The 25,280-nt window shown below is 39.1% G+C and overlaps 1 long non-coding RNA gene across 1 annotated transcript; it reads right to left on the bottom strand.

Moving 5' to 3' along the window:
- Positions 1–2,889: 2,889 nt before the first annotated feature.
- Positions 2,890–20,890, bottom strand: LOC120437742. The gene is made up of 3 exons (XR_005611379.1): positions 20,633–20,890; positions 5,284–5,386; positions 2,890–2,950 (listed from the first exon to the last, which is right to left on the bottom strand). It is a non-coding gene; the product is annotated as an uncharacterized LOC120437742 (long non-coding RNA).
- Positions 20,891–25,280: the final 4,390 nt, after the last annotated feature.

Below are 25,280 nucleotides of genomic sequence, written 5' to 3'. Positions count from 1 at the left end.
CCTTGTTCACTTTGTGACAATCACCACAGAACCGTATAAAACCCTGCGCTCACTTCTTAATTACCTGGAAGCACTTTAAAGACAACCGGCCCCTCTCAACAGCCAGACAGGCTGCGTTTCAAAGTGGTGCTCCGTGAGAGTCGTGCAGACAAGCAGGGGGGAGAACACATCTTCAAATCACTGCTGCAATGCAGGAACATCACCACCACCACAGCACGTTTTTGAGAAAAATCAAATATTTTTGTCCTTGAAGATCATTTCAGAGTTTTTAACGAGCTGCAGGAAACCTGTTCAGTGTGAGTGGAGAACAGCTAAGTCTCCTCCTCTGATAAACCTCCACATGTACCACTGAAAACTGTTAAATTACTTTGAATCTGAAATCATGGGTCAAACTACTTGTTGTGAGACCATTTCTTTATTTTTCACACCAAACTGTTTAATAAGACAAACTTTACACAGAGTTCATGAAATATAACTAACGCTTTAACATTATCAGGATTTTCATAATGCAAACTTCAAATTAACAAGAAAACAGCTGCAGAACATGTGGATCAAAATAAATTCATTAAAAAACAACATGTGGACGTCAAGAATACAGTAAATACACTAAAGTAAAAGGAGGAGCCAAAAATAGAGGTTTAATAGAATTTGAAACAACTAAAAGTAGTCACCTGTGATCTTTAAAATGGTCTTGATGTGTGCTGCTGTTTTTAACTTTTAACACTTCTTTAAAATGAATACTTTAAAAAAAAGAAGTTAATTTTGGAAAAACTAAGAAAGTTCAAATGAAAGAAATTGACTGTTAAGTCTAATTGTTGAATGTTGTCATTGTGGTTCTTAAATTTGAGTCTTAGTTCAATCTATAGGATCAAGACATTCCTTTGTCTCTGACCACCTCTCCAGCTACTCTGTGCTGGGGGAGGTTTTATTGTAGACACATCTGTTTGTTGATTCTGTTTGTTGTTTGGTAAGCTTCCTGCCCTTTGTATGGCTTCACTGTGTTGTGCATGGTGAACCAATACAGGAATTGAACCATATATTGGGTTTGGGGGAGATTTCCATTTTATGACTAAGGATGTTGTTAGAAACAGTTGGAAGTTACACACAAAGAGAGACACACATTCTCACACACTCACTCAGACGCACTCACTCAGACACACACACACACGTTCTTGCACATGCATATGGGTGCTTACACATACACACTAATAGTGCCTTGTCTTAGAACCATTGGGGGGTTTTACGGTGGGAGGTGCTTGTGTTGTGTTGTATTGTGTAAACTGTAACTGTCATGTCCATAAAAAGGCTATGAGGACAGCTGCTCTTTGAAGGATTTAGGCTTCAAGAGCTGGTTCTTGACCAAAGCTTCCCTCGTTAGAAACGGATGAAGATGATCTCTTATGTTTTGCATTCTTCATGAGGAATAAGTCTCTAAACTAGCGGGGCATGTGGAAACACAGACCCAACATTGATATATATCCATATCTGTAATTTTGATACAATATCAGTTTGGTAAAAAAGATATTTCTATAACTTTAATAATACAGTAACAAGTACAACTACTAAACACTACTGTGTCCTAAGGGAACAAAGAATAAAATGTAACAGGGAGAACATTTTAGAGAATTAAAATCCCTCAAAGGAAAAAAAATAAACTTGATATGCATATCTATACATGCAGGTTCCTGAATGTAACATTCAGGGTTATTCACTGCAGGTCCAGAAATCAGAGCTACCTCATCAGATCCAAGTGTGACATCAGCTGACACTCTTTACAGGAGATTCCATCTGAACTCTGTGGAGCCTGATCTCAAGGTTTTAAGTCTGACCCTGAAACCAGAAGAGGATCTTTTCTCTCTTCAGATTCATTGTGATCCAGTGATTTCAGTCCTGCATGATCAGGCTGATGTTTGCACAGAGCAGATAATGAAGTGAATGTTTTTGCACAGCTGTACACCTTAATTCCTGAGTGGGTAACTAGATGCTTCTGTAAGTTGCTACTTTGAGCAAAGGATTTACCACACAACTCACAGCTGTAAGGTTTAAATCCACTGTGGATGATTTGGTGTCTTTTTAAGTTTCCAGCCTGGTAAAAAGACTTTCCACACAACTCACAGCTGTAAGGTTTAAATCCACTGTGGATGAGTTGGTGTGTTTTAAAGTCTCCAGCCCGGGTAAAAGACTTTCCACACAAGTCACAGCTGTAAGGTTTAAATCCACTGTGGATGATTTGGTGTCTTCTTAAGTTTCCAGCCTGGTAAAAAGACTTTCCACACAAGTCACAGATGTAAGGTTTAAATCCACTGTGGATGAGTTGGTGTGTTTTTAAGTGTCCAGCCTCGGTAAAAGACTTTCCACACAAGTCACAGCTGTAATGTTTAAATCCACTGTGGATGAGTTGGTGTGTTTTTAAGTGTCCAGCCTGGGAAAAAGACTTTCCACACAACTCACAGCTGTAAGGTTTAAATCCACTGTGGATGAGTTGGTGTCTTTTTAAGCTTCCAGCCCGGGTAAAAGACTTTCCACACAAGTCACAGCTGTAACGTTTAAATCCACTGTGGATGAGTTGGTGTGTTTTTAAGTGTCCAGCCTGGGAAAAAGACTTTCCACACAACTCACAGCTGTAAGGTTTAAATCCACTGTGGATGAGTTGGTGTCTTTTTAAGCTTCCAGCCCGGGTAAAAGACTTTCCACACAAGTCACAGCTGTAAGGTTTAAATCCACTGTGGATGAGTTGGTGTGTTTTTAAGTATCCAGCCCGGGTAAAAGACTTTCCACACAACTCACAGCTGTAAGGTTTAACTCCAATGTGGATGAGTTGGTGTCTTTTTAAGCCTCCAGCCTGGGTAAAAGACTTTCCACACTCATCACAGCTGAAGATTTTCTCTCCCTTTCTTCTGTGAGGTTTGTCGGCCTCCTGAGAGCGCTGACTTCTTGCTCCATGTTGGTCCTGCAGTGACAGAGATACAAACAGAGGCAGTGAGTGAAATGCAGTCGTGGAACAAACAGAAACTCCCTCCATCAGTGGAATCAAACATGTCCACAAACATATTGTAGGTGTGTTACCGCCACCTTCTAGTGAAATGATCACATTTCAATGATGTGGTACAATGAGAGTTGTAATGAAAAATACATATTGAAGAAATATTGATCAGCTGAGAAAATCTTTTACTTAGGGCTGGGCAATATATCGAGTTTTTTTTAAAAACATCGATATATTTTCATAGGAGACATAAGACGTGACAATATCGTTTATATCGATATAGTATATGTTACGTTATAATTATACTTGTGGAGCCGCAGGTTTGCCTCTCTTTCGTCCACTTTTGTCTCTGCGCAAAGTTACTCTGCCTCGCCTCTCCTTCATTTAACACAACTCCTCCTCCCCCTTAGCTTCACCTGCAGGCAATGACAAGATGAACGTGGCAAATCTCCGTTAGCGAAGTTGCTGCGGATCGCCCGCGCGTGGCACTGGGACGACGTCAACATGTCGGCGAGCTAACCGCGCTAACTAGCTAACAACGCTAACGACATGCAGCCCACAGGGGCTACACGGCCTAAAATCCTTTCATTTTCTCAAAAATCGACAGTGCTCCTTATGTATGAATTCTGGTTGTGCTTACTGACCGCGAACCGATTTTGCTTGGTACACGGCGCTCAGCAATCTGTCAAAAAATGTTTTAGTACGACTTTGCTAAGCTACGGGGCTGCACCACTTGATGGATTGTCGGAGCATTACGGCTACCGTAGTCTGGTGCCTCGCGGAGTGATACGTACTGTGCTTCAACGTAATATTAGGGCTGCTCAATTAATCAAATTTTAATCACGACACGATCTGGGCTTTCAACGATCATTAAAATGACTGAGCTGATTATTAGCCCCTCCTCGTGCTTTACTCTCGCGCTGCTCGTGTGGGAAATCGAGCGCACCTCTCTGCATTTCGAACACGTGTCACAACAATTAAGAGCAGCGGTCTCCAACCTTTTTTGTGCCACTGACCGGTTTATGCCCGACAGTATTTTCATAGACTGGCCTTTAAGGTGTTGCGGATAAATACAACAAAATAAAACTAGTACAGGTACCGAAAAAAAGAAAATTTATTCATAACACACGTGAAAAGACCAAGGAAACCGAGTAAACGATAAAAACGATAACAAAATAACGCTGAAAACCGATAAAAACCCTGAAAACTATACATTTCACACCTGAGCCTCAACTCTCGCGGCCCGGTACCAAACGACTCACGAACCGGTACCGGTTCGAGGCCCGGGGGTTGGGGACCGAGGGAAGCTCGGAAAGCTAAGCAGAAGTTATTTGGAGAGGAGAGTGACTGCTGTTGGTTGAAAAGAGAGGTAAAAAAAAAAACTTCAGTGGTGTGGAAACATTATTGGTTCGCGGAGTCAGACGTGGATCAAGTAGACATAGTGTGTAAACTTTGCTAGAGTGTCGTAGCTGCACCACAGAGCAACACTGCAAAGTTCACTAAACATAGATGTTTACATTTTTCATTTATTTTTTATATTGCAAACATTTGCACTGTTATCAGTATTTGCACACTATTTTATATTATTTTTTGACAATCTTTAAAGTCATTATTCAATACATTGTTATTGTTAAATAAATATCGTCAAATAATCGAGATCTCAATTTCAGTGAAAATAATCGTGATTATCATTTTTGCCATAATCGAGCAGCCCTACGTAATATTACCGTACTGTGTGTGTATAAGGGCCATAAATGGCACCTGTTAAGAGACGTGGTTACAAAGAGGATTTCAAACTCCAGGCTGTCAGTCAAGCAGTAGAACTTGGGAATAGAGCAGCTGTGAAATCTGTCTCTTTGTTATTATACTCAGCGTCTGTTAGTTTACATTTTGACTGCACAATTGTGAACACTTTGTTATGCACAAAAACAACATTGTTTTCTTTTATTTATGGAGCATGATTATTTAATAAATACTCATAAAAAAAATCGAGATATATATCGTATATCGCCATCCAGCTAAAAAAATATAGAGATATGAATTTTGGGTCATATCGCCCAGCCCTACTTTTACTCATAAAAAATTGTGAGTTCAACTGATGATATTGTTGTTTCAATGTGTGCTGATAAAAATGATCTTTGTATTTTCTTATAACCTCTGAGTTTTTTGTTTGTGAATGTAAATTGTGTATGTATGGAGGAGCCCAGGATGGAAAAGAAAAAGCTGCTGTTAATAGGTTTTTAAAAACCAACTAGCTGTGCACAGTTTCAATAACAGTGTAACTGTGATATTTGTCTTACCTTTTGTGTTGAAGTCATTGTTTCCTCTGTAGTGGCTGAGCTGAGTCCAAATGGCTGAAATTGTTCATCTCCTGCTCCAGACTCTTCTCCTCCTGTTACTCAGCTGGGACACAAAAAGTATATATATGTATATTATTCCTGATAAAATATATATATTGTCAGAAGAAAATTATGTTTTGATCAGTTACATGAAATGTATCAGTGAAGCACATGTTTATGTGACTTTTGACATGTCTCTTGTCTGTGATAAACAACTGGCAGCTTCCTCTTTTTTGTTCTAGAACATACAGATTTAGAAAAGGGGAACCTCAGCTCTGAGAATAACTCTGTGACCTTTGTACAGCACCACACACACACACATACGCAAGCTTGTATAAATAATGAACGCAGACAGTGATTAGGTGCAGATATACACTCCATAAAGCACCCCTCCATTAGCCAAACCCATCTATTTTCTGATTGGATAGTTAAATTTGTGATTGACATGACATTGGCCAATCAGATGAAAAGTAGGGTCAAAATTCGTACTTGTAATTTGCAGAGTTTCACACGTTTCCACACACAAATCTTTTTTACGCACACACAAATTCTTTACACAAATAAATCCTGATATAGAAGTACAAAACTGATTAACAAGTACAAAATATTTATGACCACAATTTGAGCCCATAATTGTGGGATATATGGGACCACGAAGCGTGCACCGGACCACGGTTGATATTTGGGGAAATCGACGGCGCATTTGGAGTACACTTCGGATTGGGACAGCCATCATCGCATGGCAGTGACGTAATCGCACTCAAAACGCGTACTTCAAGCGTGCAGTCTCTAAATTGGGACACAACCATAATCTGTGCGTGGACAGAAGAAGTGTCAGACAGACTCAGACAATTGACTGATTAACATGTGTTCTATTTTGTGAACGGTTCATAAAAAGGCATTCCCTGTGAGTATACACTATCGTTTGGCACTTTATGTTAATTAATAGCAGTTACGTATATGCAGTATTACGCAGGCTAATTTATGGTTTTAGGCGGTTATTGGCTGTTAGCATTAGCACTTGTTTATGCAGTTCGTCATGTGATTACTAACATAATTACTGATGTCACGAGAGGGGCCGTGGCTAGGATTTTCGGTTGAGGTGCCATGTTTCTGGGCCAAACAAAGCGCAAGCGAAAGAGGACCAAAACCACAAGGATAACACCCGCTATGGTTCATACTTGCTGTGCGGTCGGTTGTAATGTTAGATCGCACGGCCGGCAAGGGAATAAGGTTGAAAATGGTTTATCTTTTCATTCTTTCCCCACTTGGATGCAACATAAGGCAGCTCATGTATCGGATGTTACCAAAAGAAGGCGTCTAGTCTGGATAGCAGCTGTGAGACGAGCTGATATCCAGTTCTCTTCCATCTCCAAATATCTGTTGGTGTGCTCCAGACATTTTCATTCCAGTAAGTTATAGATATGTTCATATCACTCTTTATCCGGTCTTTAAGTCTGAGGTCACTAGCCGTGTCTGGGCTCAAACTCCGCTGCAGGTCCATGAATCACACGATCACTGTGGCATCACTGATAGTTGAAAAACTAACTAAAGTCTTTCATCCGTAATAAAATGATCAGCGTTCTGCTCTAGCATGTGTAACAATTGAGTTTATCATCCAGGCATCCATGAAAACGAAACGGAATTCATGACATTTAATGGAGTTGGAAATTAGCAGGAAGTTAGCTCGCTAGCTTCCATCTAAATACAATATAGCATGTCCTGACTGAGGGATGTTGAAAACAAATTCATATGTACAGCTCTGCTATCACTTCCAACATTTTGGTCCTCTTTCGCTAGCGCTTTGTTTGGCCCAGAAACAAGACGCCTCAACCAAAAATCCTGGACACGCCCCCTCTCGTGACATCACGCACCAAAAGCCCTATTAGGCTAATCGTTGTGTCACTTCAGACAATCCCTTTCCATCAAGGATTTTTAATTTGTTGCGTTGCTGTACAACGCATTGTACAGCAGTTGTTTTGTCTGTTCTCAATTTTGCCAGCTCTATTAAATATTAATATGTTTGTAGTTTTGTAGTTTTTGTTCAACTTCTTTAATTCTCACTCGCTTTTGCAAATTTGTACTTTTGTTTTACTCGCAGCAACAACTCCACCTCATTGTCAGCCCATTAAAAAAAACTTGGTGCTTTTCCTTGAGATTTTTGCTGCAACGTTTCAAAGTAGGGCTGCCACGATTAGTCGATTAGTCACGATTACGTCGACTATCAAAATCGTCGACGACTAATTTAATAGTCGACGCGTCGTTTGAAGATCACAAATGACGCGGGAATAAGTAGTAGGATTTAAGAGTGTAATAACGGACTGAAACAGAAGATGGCAGCACTGCATGTACAAGGATGCCAGCTGCTGTTAAACCCCGAAGAAGAAGAAGTAGCTCTGTCCCTGAATTCATAGCGCAGCCCTGCTCAGTTTCCAACAATGGCGGCAGCTAGTTAGTTTTAATATTACTCTCATTATTCTTTCTGGGTCACAAAATAAACGTGTAACATATTTTCAGGCGAGAATGTAGCTGTGTAAACCTCAAATATCTGCTCAGTTTATCAAGACACCACATATTTTCAAAAGCGCTCCGACATTTTCGAGGACGTCTGTTACCTATGGGCTCAAAATGTGGTCATAAATATTTTGTACTTGTAAATCAGTTTTGTACTTGTAAATCAGGATTTGTATGTGTAAAAAGAATTTGTGCGTGCGTAAAAAGATTTGTATTTGTAAAAGAATTTGTGCGTGCGTGTAAAAAGATTTGTATGTGTAAAAAGATTTGTGTGTGTAAAAAGATTTGTATTTGTAAAAGAATTTGTGCGTGCGTAAAAAGATTTGTATGTGTAAAAAGAATTTGTGCGTGCGTAAAAAGATTTGTATGTGTAAAAAGATTTGTGTGTGGACTTAGCTAAAAACCCCCTGCAAGTTACAAGTACAATTTTGACCCTATTTTTCTTCCTGTCATCTGATTGGTCAATGTCATGTCAATCACAAATGTAACAATCCAATCAGAGAACAGATGGGGTTGGCTGTCGGAGGGGCACTTTTTGAACTGCAGGTCCTTGAAGGGTAATACAGTTTGAAGCTGGAGGATCTCTATATAAATATCCGATAGCAGCTAGGTCCCCTTACTTTCAGCAGCTGTTGAAAGGATAAAGTTGTGGTATGTCAGTGGTTAGAAATACCATTATTACTTTAGGATTAGTTTAACACAAAGTCAGGGCTGACCCGGGACCATTGCTGTGAGTCACAGTGCGCAGCATAAAGGTCCTTTCACATCAGACGCAGGATGTGCTGCTAATGCTAACTGCTAACTAAAAGCAAAGGATCCAGAATTTGTTGCGCTGGCTGCTGAGCTCTGTGGGTTTTGCAGCAGCTCTACCTGTACTAGATGCACCTGCTCCTTGTCGTTTCTATCTCTGACTTTATGTCCTCTACAACAGTTTCTGTTTTTTTGCTAGTTCTTCAAATGTTCAATAAAAACATGTATGCTAATTCATAACGAAGAAAGCTTTGTAATGAAGACTGTCATTTCCAAAACACTGCCCCCGCGGTCCGCAGCGCTGTTGAAAAGCCTGTGGAAGTCCCTGTATAAAGCACGTAGACCTGTGACACAAAAATCACCAAACTCGGACGACCACAGACTGTTTTCCTTTGTGGTGAGGAAGGAAAACGCTGGGTTGGCATGTAAAAGGGCATTTATTCCTTCAAGGACCTGCAGTTCAAAAAGTGCCCTCCGACAGCCAAACCCATCTGTCCTCTGATTGGATTGTTACATTTGTGATTGACATGACATTGACCAATCAGATGACAGGAAGAAAAATAGGGTCAAAATTGTACTTGTAACTTGCAGGGGTTTTTGGCTAAGTCCACACACAAATCTTTTTTACACATACAAATCTTTTTACGCATGCACAAATTCTTTTACACATACAAATCTTTTTACGCACGCACAAATTCTTTTTACAAATACAAATCTTTTTACACACACACAAATCTTTTTTTACACATACAAATCTTTTTACGCACGCACAAATTCTTTTTACACATACAAAACTGATTTACAAGTACAAAATATTTATGACCACATTTTGAGCCCATAGTTACCCGCTAGCTCGATAGCTAGCCGGGGGCAAGGCTCACTAGAGCGGTGAGAACACCGGACTCCTGGCAAATCGTTTTCAAACCCACCGCGTCTTTCGCTACTCAGGTTAAACATATATGAGTCACTTAGATAACTTAAAAATGTTATTGTTTGGCTTTTTTTTTTTTTTTTGTATTTTATTTGTTCCTGAGTAAATCGGTTTGGCTGAGATTAAAGTTATAGTTTTACACAGCTGAATAAACGTCAAGCAGACAACTGATTATCACAAGTGTGAGATGCTCGAGAATATACTCCGGTGTCCCGTTATATTTTAGACAGCAAGGAGTTTATTAAACTTCACCGAAACAATCTGCAAATTTCATTAAAATTTAATAAACTACCATCTTGTCTTTATTTTTAGTTAGCACATACCTTAAACACTTAAAGCTGTAAGCTAATGATAGTTATATAAGAGCAGATGCATGCTGGTGCAATAAGCTGTACGTTTTACGTCCAATGGATGCATGATCTGATTAGTCGACTAATCGCAAAAATAATCGGTGACTAGTCGACTATCAAAATAATCGTTTGTGGCAGCCCTATTTCAAAGAGCCAGAAAGTAAATAAACGGCAGACAGAAAAAAGACGCTGGTTGAATTGTCTTAGATTTCACGCATGCACAATAGAGGAACGCAAGCGTTTACAGCCGTTTCAGTGTGGACACGCAACTGTTTGAAAGATATTGAAAACATTAGTGTGGATGTGGAGCGTTTTCAGACAAAAACGCTGTTTTCAAATCTATCCGGGCTAGTGTGGACGTAGCCACCATTTCACCCTAAAACTGAAGAAGCTTCTCGGATGAGGGCTGAAATGTCTTCAAGCAAGTCAAGCAAGTCCAGACACTTTTCTATCCAAGCTCCATAGACTACGATGACCTGGATGACTGAGAACCTTCACAAACATGTTCATTTCCATAAAACAGACACAGGCAGACTCTGCTTACAGGATGTGATCTGACAACATTAATCAAATATTTGTTCAAGACCGATTGCATTGTTAACCCTTTAAGACACCACTTATTTTCAAAAGCGCTCCGACATTTTCGGAGACGTCTGTTACCCACCAGCTCGATAGCTAGCCGGGGTTCAAGGCTCACTAGAGCCGGTGAGAACAGCATACTCCTGGCAAATCGTTTTCAAACCCATCGCCATCTTTCGCTACTCAGGTTAAACATGATATATAAGTCACTTAGATAACTTAAAAATGTTATTTTTGGCTTTTTTCAATATTTTATTTGTTCCTGAGTAAAGCGGTTTGGGTGAGACTAAAGTTATAGTTTTTACACAGCTTAACATCAAGCAGACAACTGATTATCAGAAGTGTGAGATGCTCGAGAATATACTCCAGTGTCCTGTTATATTTTAGATAGCAAGGAGCAGGCGGCTGAGTTTATTAAACTCCATCAAAACAATCTGCAAATGTCATTAAAATGTAATCGGTGACTAGTCGACTATCAAAATAATCGTTTGTGGCAACCCTATGCGATACCAATACCGATATCATAAATTTGGATATCTGCCGATACCGATATGAATCTGATATAGTGTATTCTGTAATCAATAAAACTGATTTTTTTTTTTTTTTTATCTTGCTGCCGGAGTAGGAGTAGGTTCAGCCGGATGGTTCCCCGGGCTCAGTCGGGCGAAGGGGGTAAGTGGTGGGGTGTGTTCAGAGCCCTGCATGAAAACAAGGACACTAACCATGGTGGACCAAGCTCAGGTAAGATTTTTTAGGTTGTAAGGATATAGTCATGTGCAGTGTTGGGTAAGTTACTATAATTACTAACTTAGTTACATTACTAGTTACTTCTATGAAACGTAACTCAGTTACTTCAAGTTACTCATTACTTTCAGGAGTAACTAGTTACTAGGGAAAGTAACTTTGCTTTTACTCAGAATTCTCTTCTTAATGTGTTGCTTCTGTAACTGGATACCCAGCAAGATTGCCAGTCTTCTAGCTTGCTTACTTGCCACAAGTCCACTGTGTCACATACCAATAGAAAGGAAAAAATTATGTGCATATTTCCACGAAAGAAATTCCACACCTGGACCGTCGTTGACCATCGCCATGATTCTAGCCTATGTCACAGCGTCATGTTTTTACATCCAACACCAAAACTGCAGTTGTGGTGCTTTCGACTGTATAAAACCAGAAATTCTGCCTTCCGAATAGGAAGATGTAGGTAACAACAGACTCCAGAGAAGGTGCATACAGGGCTGGACTGGGACAAAAAATTGGCCCGGGCATTTTGACTAGAGACCGGCCCACCATTATAGGCGGGTCGGTCATAAAGCCTCTGAATGAAAAGAAACACTGTTGTGACAGTGATGTACACTGTTCTGATGGTATATATGCATAAATAGATACTTTAAATGAGAATAAGAAAGAAAAGTATTTCTTTGTGCCCCCCTCTCCCTGTTAATGCCCTACCTGGCCGCCTGGCAAAACTTTGCTAGATCTGCCCCTGTGTCATCCAGGGGAGGACGGATGTTGTTTTGCTTTGTTGTGTTTTAATGTGAAGTGTGTTTATTTACTTTTTATATTGCATGTTGTGGTTATATTTTGTGCAGTGTTTTATTTATATTGCATGTTTTTGGTTACACCGTCAATCTGTCCTGGAGGGACTCCGCCCTTTTCCCATTTTACTGATTGGACACACCTGAGAGAAGAGGAGTGAGTGGTAATTTACAGAGTGCTGAGTAACACAGACAGGGGGGAGAGCTTGGCGTGAAGCGAGCCAGGAGGATACAGCGCCGATAAGCAAGGACGCAGAGCGAGGTGTCGGACGGCTTCAGCCACTGGAGGCCAAATTTTAGTTTTACAGTTTTTATTAGTGTGCTTTCCCTTGACTGCTCCACTGCTCTGTCCGTTTTTTGAGGAGGGTTTCCCTCTTTTAATAACAGCTGTGCTAAATCACCTTCCCTCCGTTACACCTGCACAGTTACTAGCTGTCAGCTACATTAAAAAAAAAAGGATCTTGGTGCTATTTGTCTCTCAGAAACAGTTCATAACTTCCCTTCAACTCATTCATGTCACCTAAAAGGTAAACCTGTTTCTCCATCACCTGTTCAGCTCTGATGATTCAGTAAGGACATCTCCTGGTTTCATCTTCATGTTTCCCGCTCACCAGATAACCAAACCGATATCATGACCAGCAGCTTTCACAGCTGTGGCTCCAGCAAACATCAGCTGATACTAGAATTTAATATTAAATAAATTCTAACAACAGCTGATCAAGCTTAAACGTGCTTCTGTTGTTTAGCGCGACATCCGCCGGTTTCCTCTTCTGGGGCAAAGTGGGCGATAAACAAACAAGAGAGAAAAGCCGAACAGCTGATCATTGATCAGTTTCATGATTGAAGTAGAAACAGGAGAAGGAGGGGGAGAGAAAGAGAGAAGAAGAGGCAGTTGTGCAGTAAAGACATAGAAAAACTCCAGCTTTCTCTTCTTCATTGTAGCTGAAGTCCGGGACAAATTGCGTCCCTTTTCAGCTCAATACGAAACGGGTAATGTTTTCTCTGAATACGAGACGATTCCCTTTTTGGGGGATGGTTGGCAACTCTAATAATTAACCTTATCAGTAAAATCATAGCACCCACCCACGTGTATAGAAACTCCATCATGCTAGCTAGTACACAGTACGAAAAAGTCAGCATAACAAAAATAAACTCCACCTAAACTTGGTTTATATCTGACCCAGATAGACTGCAGGTCATAACTTCTTACCTGAAGTTCAGTTCACCTGACACTCAGAATCCTCGGGTCTCTCCTCCTGCCTCCCCTTTCTCTCATCCACCTGCTGGCCTCCACCACTTGCTAATGTTACTGAATCTGTGGAAGCTCCGCGATAGCCACCACACGAAGTAAAGAATAACGAGCCTATCTAAATCCCAGTAACGAGTAACGCGTTCCTGATTTTGTCATAATAACTAGTTACCGTGCTCGTTACCACAATAATAACGTAGTTACTGTAACATGTTACCTAATAACGAGTTAGTCCCAATGCTGGTCATGTGATACATTTATATTGCCCATGTCATTCATTCCTATTTGGGCTGTATTTACTGATATATGTAATTTCTTAATGCTCTGCTTGTTTTATCAGGGGAGAAGAATGATGTGGATGAGGCCTTGGTCAACATGGTGATAGAGGATTCCCAGCCCTTCACTGTTGTGGAGGACAGTGGGTTTAGAAAGTGTGTTAAAGCTTTGAACACTAACTATGTTTTCCCCACAAGGCAGGTGTGTATCTTAAACTATGAAGCATGTTTCCATTTTGCCCATATTTCCATATTAAGAGCTGCACTTTCTTTTGTTTAGGATTTGAAAGCTATGGTGGTCCAAAGATACAAAGAGTCCAAACAAACAGAAAAACTGACTGTGGCAAAGACTTCTGCAGTTAGTTTGACATCTGATATGTGGACCTCCATTAACACAGAGGCTTACCTTGCTGTCACCTGCCATTTCATCGATTCTAACACTGCATTGCATTCTGTAGTGCTCGGAGCCTCATCTTTAGCAGCTTCTTCATCAGAAGCTTTTCAGCCTGTGACTCGAGGTATATGAGCACATTTTGATTTATTATGAGGCGATCGTGGCTCAAGAGTTGGCAGTTCGTCTTGTAATCTGAAGGTTGCTGGTTCGAGCCCCGGCTTGGACAGTCTTGGTCATTGTGTCCTTGGGCAAGACACTTCACCCGTTGCCTACTGGTGGTGGTCAGAGGGAGGGCCTGGTGGCGCCAGTGTCTGGCAGCCTCTCCTCTGTCAGTGCGCCCCAGGCCATGTTTTACCATTTTATTGTATTTAGTTACTTTCATTCGGTTTTTCCAGGTTGAAGACTCACCTATTCTCAGCTGCATTTGAATAAAGCACCAAATCCACACTTAAGTTTAAATTTCAAAACCTACTTTTTAACTACTGATTTTATCTACTGTTCTGATTTTATTTACTGTTTTGATATTTGATTTTATATACTGTTTTGTTTGTTTGTTTGTTTGCTTGCTTGTTTTAATCAAATTTAAATCATGCTTTTTATTTGTTTTTGTTTTTAATGTCTCTGTAAAGCACTTTGAATCACCTTGTTGTTGAATTGTGCTATATAAATAAATTTGCCTTGCCTTGCCTTGCCTTGCAACCGCTGCTTCGCCTGTGCCCTGTGAAAAGGTATTTTCAAAAGCAGGGGAAATCCTCTCAAAAAAGAGGAACCGTCTTAATCCCAGCACTGTGGAAAAGCTGCTATTTTTCAATAAAAAAAATGAAAACTCCTCCCTAGTGTCATAGGCACTGTTATAAAGTCACAAGCACATTCACATCACAACTCCCTCCCTATTTGTTTCCATGTACATTCCTGTGTTAAGCTGCCAATCTGTTATACACAAACATTAATATAATATTAAATATAACTAATATTTAGAGTTTAGTTATTGATGTCATGAAAAAAGTAATTTATTTATTCATCTTGAAGCTCCACACACTAGTTTGTGTCATTATCCAGATGTACATAAGCACGATTACAGTTTTACAATCATTCCAAAACTCTGTCCTGAAAGTTTCCACTTTCTTTTTTGTATCAGACATACTGAGACAATATTCGGGATAAATAACCATGAATGCAGCTCCAGAGAAAATACCAAACTATACCCAATTTACAGTACTATACTTTGAATGGTCTCATCTTTGAGCTTAGAATAAAGGGAAACTATAAGAGGTGAGAGGGATATTTCACTGGATTCTGACTCTGGGTGACCCCCACTCCTTACCCTTTCACCCACAGCGAAGATTACTGAACAGTTTCTGAGGAAATTAATCCTAAACTTTATACGAATAACCGTACTCTACTTTTAATATTCACATCTTTGAGCCCATTTTAAAGGAAAACTATAGGAGGTGACACAGATATTTCACTGGTTTCTGACTCTGGGCCATCCCCACTCTTTACCCTGTGACGCACAGCCAAAATTACTGTACAGTTTTTAGAGAAAATTAATACTAAACGTTACCCAAATTACATTACTGTACTTTGAATGAATGCCCTAGAGTCAGGATCTAGTGAAATATCTCTGTCACCTCTTACAGTTTCCCTTTAATCGGAGTTTAACGATGAGAAACTACTGTAATTTGTGTATAGTTTAGTATTAATTTTCTCTGGAACCATACAGTAATTTTGGCTATGGGGTGGAAGAGGAAGAGTGGGGTTGGCCCAGAGTCATAATCCAGGAAGACATCTGCGTCACCTCTTACAGTTTTCCTTTAATATCAGCTAAAATATGAAAATGTGAATTGCTATAGTGTAATTTCTTGGCAACTATACAGTACATCAATTTTACTTGGTGGGTTATACGTTCAGTATAGTGAGAAGAGAATGCTTTTTAAATATGTTATCATTTCACATACATATATGCACACATATACCTATATATATATATATCTGTCTGTGTGTATTATTTCGAGTATCGAAGTGGTTTGAGAATTGAAATAGTGAAAAATGCACTCTCTTCCACAACTGTCACTTCTCTATTTTAATTCTAGAGTACTGTTATTTGTATAGCTGCAAAGACACCTGCAATCTAGCTCCTCATGTCTAGTTTTACGACCCAAAGATCATTTCCTGTTGTTCTCTTAGGCAATATTCTCTGCAACTCTGCAAAAGCATGCTGTTCTTCACACTTCCTGTTTTGCTAAGCAATCCAATGACCTATGACACACTTTATGATTCAAAGTTGCCCTGCTTTTAAACAGGCCTGTTTTAAATGCATGAAACAAAATACACAGTAAATAAGCACTAGAAAATGCATTTTTCGAAGACACCATAGAGAAGACTTTCGTGCTTGCAAACCTGTCGAGAAGGGTCTGGCTGTAGCCACTGTGGAGCTCCACACTAACCGGAAACACGTGACCTCCACACTAACCGGAAACACGTGACCTCCACACTAACCGGAAACACGTGACCTCCACACTAACCGGAAACACGTAACTTCAGTTAAATCAACTTTGACAGCGAAAACTAAATTGCGTTTTTGTTAGTATTGATGCTGGTAAGAAATAAAAATGGTTCTAAGTGGGGGTTTTTTTTACACTCTGGGTTTGTTCAAAAAAATTCACCATCCCCTAAAATGTTTGTGGCCAAAAGTGTACAGTGGTCCCTCGCTATAACGCGGCGCACCTTCCGCGACACTCGCTGTTTTGCTGATTTTTATTTTATTTTTTACAGCACATCTTGTTGTGCGTTCTGATTGCTGTAGACCATTGTCAATCAATCTAATCCAGTGTCTCCTGTAGTGCTGGGCGATATGACGATATATATCGTGTGGATGATAGAAAAGTGTCTATCGTGACATTTGTCTTCTATCCTTTCTATCGTTTCTAACCCGAATTTTACAAATTATTACATAAAATATATCATTAACCCTTTACAACCGGTCGGAGCAGGCACACTCCGTTTTCCCTAACTATTTTTAAATCCCTGTAGAACTGTAACCACCTAAGGTAGCGCAATAATGTTTATTTTGCATTTGAAACCATACCAGTTGTACTTACATCTTATTCCATTAGCTTGCCCTAGGTCACGGTTTTCTTCCACATATAGCTTTGCAAAAATTGCATAAAAAGCACTTCCAGCAACAAAAACATAATATTCCAGAAACAGGCTTTGATGATCCGATCAGCTGTTCATAACACTTCCTACATTTGTATACAAGTCAGCGCATGTCCGCCATTACCTGTCCGAAACCGGAAGTGACGTCATTTTCGCGGAAAATGTAGTTATTTAAGCTTCAAAGTCTATGTTGGTGTTTTTAAAAGTCATGTTTGACTTTATGCTCTTCTGTATCGTTTAGAAGTCAAATTACACCGTTGTAAATAGTTTATTTGATGCACATGCTGTGTTTTTGCAAATTTGCATTTATTTATTTTCATTTTTACTGTAGTATATAAAAATTTGTATATATCAAAAATAAAACTATGAAGACACTCAAAATAAATAAATGTAAAGATAAGCTCTGGCGGACTTGGTTCTATGGTGGGTCTTAAAAGGTTAAATAGCCTGTGCAAATATATTAGTGTTGTCTTCTCACTATACATACTCTTAACTTTATGCAAGAGAAAATAAAGTATAAAAAAGTGATATTTTTTGCAAAGAAACTCTGTCTTGTGGTTTTGCAACATGGTGCTGCTTTACGTGCACCCGGATTTGCGACATGCTTTACAGTAACTCAAAACAAAGACTGCACCCTCTCCACTCGCTGTTTAGACTGCATACTTTCCAGATGACCACAGGTCAGGTGGTATATCGTGATATATATCGTTATCGTGATCTAAAATAATTCATATCGTGATAAATATTTTTTCCATATCGCCCAGCACTAGTCTCCTGTAGAGGAGCGGTCCCTAATAGTCATTACCATTACCGTTCAAACCTGACAAGTGAAATCTCCCAAAGTAAGCTTAAATATGTGAGAGGTTGACAGCAGCAGAATATATATTTTAGTTCTGCTGAGCCAAATAAGACAGGTCAGGGTGAAGAAGTGACAGCCAAAGAAAAACTTACCACAAAATGGAAAAGTTATGACAAATCAGACTATAAGGCAAAAAGAAAGTGCAGCTTTATGGTTTCATGGACAAAAGAATGTCTGTGGCTGGAATATGACAAGCTAAATAACCAGGGGTGCACATAAGTGGTGTGCAGGTGCGCATTCGCTGTCAAAATAAAAAAAGCGCACAAGATAAGATGTTGCAACACGCGTTTGCGTACATAAGATTTTCTGGAGGACAGACATTTGTTTAGAACTCTTAAAGATGTTGAAGAAGCAAGATCCTTTAAGCCAGGCATGTCCAAAGTCCGGCCCGCGGGCCAATTGCGGCCCGCGGTCCAGTTTTAATTGGCCCGCAAGTAATTTTATAAATTGAATAGAATATGGCCCGCACTCCAACTTTTGCTTGAGTGTATTGCACTTCTTAGTTTTAACACCAGGGGGAGCTGCTGTTGATCAAGGCAGTTGCTCCACCAAAAAGGACAATCACAGAAGAAATTTACTCTCAAGTTACTAAACATGGCAGAACCAAAGAAGCGAAAGATAAAAAGTGAATGCAGAAAATTTCAGACAAGGTGGGAGAGTGAATATTTCTTCAAAGAATTCATGGGGAAGTGTATCTGTTTGATCTGCGCTGAAACTGTGGCAGTTATGAAAGAGTATAATTTACGACGTCATTATGAAACCAAACATCAGGCCTATGCATCCTACACTGGTGCTGAGCGAGAGCAGAAATTAAAGCAAATGCTAGCTCTCCTGCGGGGTCAGCAACAGTATTTTTTTTTCGTGCTCAAATTGTCCAGGAAAGGGCTCCAATAGCAGCTATGAGGTCGCCCAACTCATCGCAAGACACGGCAAGCCTTTTTCAGATGGAGACCTCATAAAACACTGCCTCGTCAAAGTCACCGAAATAATGCGCCCGGAAAAAGTGCAGGACTTCAACAACGTCAGACTCGTCAGCCAACATTAAACTGCAACTGTGTGATAAAGCTGTGCTTTTGATTTTTACTCCATCGCATGTGATGAGAGCACCGATGCCACAGACGCCGCACAGCTGCTAATTTCTTTGCGGGGAGTGGACGAGAGCACGAGCACTTTAGGTGAGTAAAAATATCTTCCACAGTACCCGTGTGTTAATGTGCAGGTACACATGCTTCAAATATCAATAATGCGCATCAATTCTGTCACTACCCTGCTTTTGCGCACCGCTTTCTTATATGCGTTTTCTTGTTAACACACAGAGTAAACACCGGTGTGCACAGCGCGCGCACACGCAAGTCAGCTGATCTCATCTGATGCAGATTTGCTCCTTGGTCAAGTGACATTTGTCCGGATTTTTGCCACGATCAGCACCGCAGCTGGATGGCCCGATTTACATACCCAGCGCAGCTGATACTCACCAGAATAATTGACTAAAATTATATGCACTCCTGTTATTAAGTCCAGTTCAGTCTGTTAATGTTGATAACCGTTTCAAACGAACGTTAATAGGTGTGTTGCTAAGCCTAATAACTTAAATAACAAACTTGAAATGTACCCGTCCCATTTTCCCCTTTATTGTTTTTTCTCTGTGCTGTAAATATTCCCTCTAAGAAGAAATCTGAGGCTGCTGTTCTGAGAATGAGCTACCAAAGCTTTTTCTGAATAAATCAATAAAGATCCATTTATGGAAAACTGTGATGAAGGCAGTTTTGTCTTTAATTATATTCAACAATATAACACATTTGACCACTTTTAAATGATTTTTAATACAGTAAAGTTAAGGTTATATACCTAATTTCTAGTAAGTGGCCCAGCCCCTCCTATATTTTTATGTATGTGGCCCTCAGTGAAAAAAGTTTGGACACCCCTGCTTTAAGCAATTACTTCAGTGTTCCTCTGACACAGACTGATTCATGTTCTGCAGTTCTTACATGTTCATAGAAATTTCTGTTCAATTAGATCCAAGTATTTGAGTTGATGATTGTAATTTTTATACAATGTTGTAATTTGTGTTTCAACAATGTTTTGTTTCCGTTACAATATTATACTTTAATGTATAATATCGTAAAGGAAAGGAAACAGGAAACAAAACATCAATCAAAAAATTGCTCTTTTGTATTCGGGTTACTTACATTTATTTTGGGCTACCACAAACTGAAGAGTCCCTGCCCGAAGGGCTACCAGGGATTTTGACATTTTGCGAGCCCTGAAGTTAACGGACATCATCATGATGGGTGTGAAATGTTTATTGCTAATAGCACCAACTGTAACTACAGGCCTTAGGAACACGACCTCAACAAAACAGCATAACAAAATGAAAAAGTACAGTCACATGCTCACAGTTGGTCAAAAATAAGCATTTTCAGCTTTAATTTCAGGTTACTGTGGAGCTCCACAGTGGCTGCAGCCAGGTGCTCTTGAACCTGTCGGCACCCGAAACCGTAATATGCGTAAGAATAGCGCAACAGCATTTGCGGTGAGGCTGGCTTGACTGTGACACTTGACCACAGTTAGCAACCGCCAGATTATAATGTTGCAAGCAATCACAAACTCTACAGTCTCTCTAACTCCAGTGTATACCAAGCAATCTATTGTTCGCAACAGAGATGAACTCAACATAAACTGAACCCACATTAAAGTTAGCTCGGTGCTTACCTTTACATGAGCCCACAAACCGAGAGAAACTCCGTGATGAAGCTGGAAGTCTTTCCAAACACAGGAAACAGATCGGGCAGAGGAGACCACCGTGGTTCACGTTGATCCAGGAGACAAGGGTGTGCAGATCGATGCAGATATCGATCCAAACGTTGGTAGTGGTATATGTTCCTGTAAGTTTACTATTTTAGTCCCGTTTTATGAAAAGCAGCTCTCCCTGTGCTCGCTTCATCTACTGCACACACACACCTTGCTCCACCCCCTTTGCGGGCTCTGCTGTGATTCGTTGCTGTGCGGTCACGTGACTCAGTTGCATAACGAATCCACGTGGGATGTTATTTCAAAATTAGGGCTGTGTCTCAATTCAGGGGGCGTTTCTCAATATGCGTACTTGTGCGTACTTGCGTTCTCGTGTACTCGTGATACGTCATCAGTCGGAGACCAAGTACTTTTTTTTTTTAAATAAACTTTATTTAACAAACAATGAGTATACAACATACGAACAGATGAAGTATACAAAACAACAGAACATGAACACACAAAGCCAGGGGTAAAAGAAAAAAGTAACAATTATAAGAATACACGCAAAAATTCACATACATATATTGTTTTGAGAGCCTTTTTGTTGGTGGAGTCTGATATTGATTGTATGTACACATCCACATCCTTAAAAAAATGACAGAAATGTGGTCTTTTGTTAGTAAACTTACATTTATGGATAAAAAATTTAGCTAAAAGTATTAACAAATTAATCATAAAAAAACATTTATCATTCTTCTTGGGGAACTTAAAGAAACAGAATAAAACATTTTCCCATCGTAAAGAAAACTCCCTTAAAATATGGACAATAACAAAACTGCTAAATTCCTTCCAGAATCTCTGTGTAAAAGAACAGAACCAAAAAAGATGTGTCACAGTTTCTGGATGATCCCCACAGAAAGTACAATTAGTATTTATGTTCCTTTTAAATTTTACCATGTAGTGACTGACTGGATAACATTTATGTAGAATTTTAAATGAGACTTCTTTCACCTTATTTACAATCAAATATTTATGGGGGATCATCCAGACTGTCTTCCACTTGATATCTGGAACATATCGGTTCCACTAAGATATTATATACAGGAGAGAGACAATATCGTCCTGGAATAAACTACGTATTCTCTTATTGCTGTTACCAGGTTCCTGTGAAAAGCAGATTTTTCCTATTGGTGACTCAGCTGGATCAGGGAGAGTGACTGAGGTAGATATTGAGCTGTCAGTGTTTTTATATAACATTAGAGTCCCTGAGGGTATGGCACCAAGCACCATTGAGAATTCCTGAACACTGATTGGAAAATTATATAGTGCAATAAAGTCGTTGTAAGTAAGTAGTTGTCCCTCTTTATTAACCAGCTGAGCCACCAATAGGATCCCATTTTGGACCCAAGTTTCCAGGAAAAGTGATTTATTTTTATATAAAATATCTCTGTTGTTCCAGATAAGGTATTTGTGTGGTGAGAAGTTGTGTTTATAAATGAGGGTCCAAGCTAAGAGGACTTGCTTATGGAAGGATGAAAGTTTTACAGGGAGTTTCTCAACATTGTAATTACAATTTAAAATACAATTAAAGCCACCAAAACGAGAGAAAATATGATATGGTATAAAGTTCCAGATAGAGGTAGGGTTTTTAAGAAAATGTTTAGCCCAATTAATTTTGAAAGTGTTATTTAAAGTAGAAAAGTCTAAGACGTTAAGCCCACCTGATTCGTACTTATTCATCACAACAGTTTTTCTAATATAATGCGTACAGTTTTTCCATATAAAATTAAAGAGCATACGGTCAATATCTTTACTAATTTTCTTATCCAGATGTAAAGAGAGAGCAGCATATGTTAATCGGGATATCCCTTCAGCTTTAGTAATTAACACTCTACCTTTCAACGACAAATCCCTTTGCAGCCACTGGTTGAACTTTTTTAGGGTTTTCTGTATAATTGGAGTGAAGTTTGAAGAGCATCTTGATTTTTGATCTTTGGATATTAACAGTCCCAAGTATGTGACTTCCTGTTTAACAGAAATATTACAGATAGTATTTGCAGGGCAGTCTTTAATTGCTAGCAACTCACACTTTTTTAGATTTAGGCCTCAGAGAAATCACTAATCACACTAAGAGCTGGAGGGATTTGGTTTGCATTCTTCAAGAAGAGTGTGGTGTCATCGGCTAACTGGCTGATGACGAGCTCCTTAACAGCTATGGTGATTCCTTGTACAACACTGTTTGAAATATTAGTTGCAAGAATTTGTGTACAAAGTAAAAATAAATATGGTGAAGTAGGACATCCTTGGCGAATACCACGTTTCAGGTCAAATCTCGGGGGTGGAGCCGTTAATCATTTTAATAGAACTATTGCCATTTGTGTATAAGGTTTTGACAGCTTTACAGAAAAACTCTCCAAAGCCAAATTTTTCCAAAGAGTGGAAAATAAATTGATGTTCAATTGTATCAAAAGCCTTATAAAAATCCAGGAAGAGAATGAAGCTATTGTCAGATACCAAATCAGAGTAATCAAGTATATCCAAAACCAGTCTAATGTTATTAGAAATGTGTCTATTTCTCATAAAGCCTGATTGTGTCTCATCAATAATTGTGTCCAAGACCTCCTTAATTCTGTTAGCAAGTATTAAAGCCATAATCTTATAGTCATTATTGAGCAGGGAGATGGGTCTCCAATTATCAATAAAAAGTAAGTCTTTGTTTGGTTTTGGAATAAGTGTTATGAGACCTTGAGTAAGAGTAGGAGGGAGGGTGTTAGTCTCTATACTTTCTGTAAAAACCTGCAGTAAAAACGGAACCAGGAGATTAGAAAATGATTTATAAAACTCTGCAGTCAAACCATCTGTGCCGGGAGATTTGTTGGCCTTAAGTACAGAAATGGAAGTACAGACTTCCACCACAGTCAGAGGGCTGTCACAATAACTTCTATCTTCCACAACAATAGTTTTTAGGTTTTTAATATTATTGAAAAATCGTGTTGAGACAACCTCATTATATTTTGAGTTGTATAGTTTAGTATAGAATTTGGCACAGAAATGTGAAATTTCTCTAGGATTGTCAGAGACAATGCCATTAATATTTAGTTGATGAATAGAGTTTATTTTTGATCTGTATTTTTCAAGCCTGAAAAAGTAAGCAGAATTTTGTTCGCCCTCCTCCAGCCACCTCTTCCTGGATCTTACAAAAGCACCTTCAGCCTTGCGTCTATATAAACCGTCCAATTTATTTTGAAGTTCTAGTAAACTTAATTTATCTTCCTCTGAGATTTCTTCTGGGGACTTCTGGTAATAAGAGGCAATTCTGCTTATTACTTCTTGTTCTTCAGCTTTCCTTAATTTAGCAATTTGACTCCCATATCTTCTCAAGAATTTGCATGCTTCAAATTTAAAAAGTTCCCAATTCGTACAAAAGGACTTCTCTCTGTTAGCTTTATTCCAATAATAACCAATTAATTTATTAATCTGCATGTTAACCATTTTATCTTTTAGTAAAGAGTTATTTAACTTCCAATAACAGAATTTATGAGGTATATTATCCAGTGTAAACATTTGGACGTTAATGTGAATTGCTCTATGATCAGTGAGGGGGGTGGCAAGTATATTAACGGTAATATTATCTTTATCAATGCAGTCAGAAACAAGCCAAAAGTCAATACGTGATTTCCTGGATCCTGTCTTATTGCTCCAAGTAAAGAGTCTATCATCTGGAAATATTTCTCTCCAAATATCCACAACATTAAATTTTCCCATAAAATTTTTTAAGTTTGCACTGTATGAAGACTGCTGCCCTGGAGGCCACCTATCAACCTAAAGCGTAAGTATTGTCTAAAGCGATGTTAAAGTCTCCACCAATTAAGAGGACTGAATTTGGGTATTTGGAGAACCAGAAATTTAATTCTTTCTTCTAAGGAGTCAAGTAATTTATCATTTTCAGTTTTATTATTGTAACCATATATATTTACTGCAATGAAAGTACTGTTATTGTGTCTGATTATTGAGCAGAGGTAGTGTCCTAAGGTGTCACAGTCAGAGTGTAACACATCCCCAGAAAAAGAATTTTTAAGCGTGGCAACTCCAGCAGAACGCTCAGAGCCATGGGACAACCAGACTTCATTACCCCATTGTGATTTCCAAAAATTTGTATCAGCAGGTGTGGAATGACTCTCTTGGAAAAAGCAAAAATCTGTTTTAAATTGTTTGGCAAACAAAAACAAAGCTTTGCGTTTACATGTTTGTCTTAACCCCCTGGTATTAAGAGAAACAAATGAAAAAGACAAAGCTATTAGAAAAAAGAAAGAGAAAAAGTAGGTTCTAGACTTCTACAGCTAAGAATAGATCTATAGAATAAGGGGACCGGGTGCTGCACAATTTAGGTAATAGAACAGTAAAATCCCTGAGTAACTAAGCTTATAAGTCAAGTCAAGTTAAGTCAAGTCGGCTTTATTGTCAGTTCAACCATATACAGTTTGTACACAGTGAAGCGAAACAACGTTCCTCCAGGGCCAAGGTGCTACATGCAACATAAATTTAAATTTACAACATAAATTAACAGAAAACACTAAACTAGCTAACTAGAGACAGGACAGACTGACCTAACATAAATTACAACATA

The sequence above is a fragment of the Oreochromis aureus genome, linkage group 3, assembly GCF_013358895.1.
Source record: "Oreochromis aureus strain Israel breed Guangdong linkage group 3, ZZ_aureus, whole genome shotgun sequence".
NCBI lineage: Eukaryota > Metazoa > Chordata > Actinopteri > Cichliformes > Cichlidae > Oreochromis > Oreochromis aureus.
Note: the sequence above shows the minus strand (reverse complement) of the source record. Positions and strands in the feature narration are given on the sequence as shown.